This window comes from Limulus polyphemus, unplaced genomic scaffold (genome assembly GCF_000517525.1).
Source record: "Limulus polyphemus unplaced genomic scaffold, Limulus_polyphemus-2.1.2 Scaffold2092, whole genome shotgun sequence".
In the NCBI taxonomy this organism is placed as follows: domain Eukaryota; kingdom Metazoa; phylum Arthropoda; class Merostomata; order Xiphosura; family Limulidae; genus Limulus; species Limulus polyphemus.
In genome coordinates, this window is record NW_013667702.1 from 56,155 (window position 1) to 56,358 (window position 204).

Genomic DNA, 204 nt, shown 5'->3' on the forward strand with positions numbered 1-204 from the left:
ATACAAGTAAATGAAACGCTATTCTATACACGCCTGATTTTAAACAAACTGCCACGCAACAGATCTTAGCGTTATTCTATATACGTTTGGTACCAGCTGACCGGAGTTTGGAACTCTGAAATACTCTCGAATAAAAAGAGAGGAGAACCATACAACAACCGTAGAACAATGAACAATTCTGATGAACAAATGAAACGAATTAAC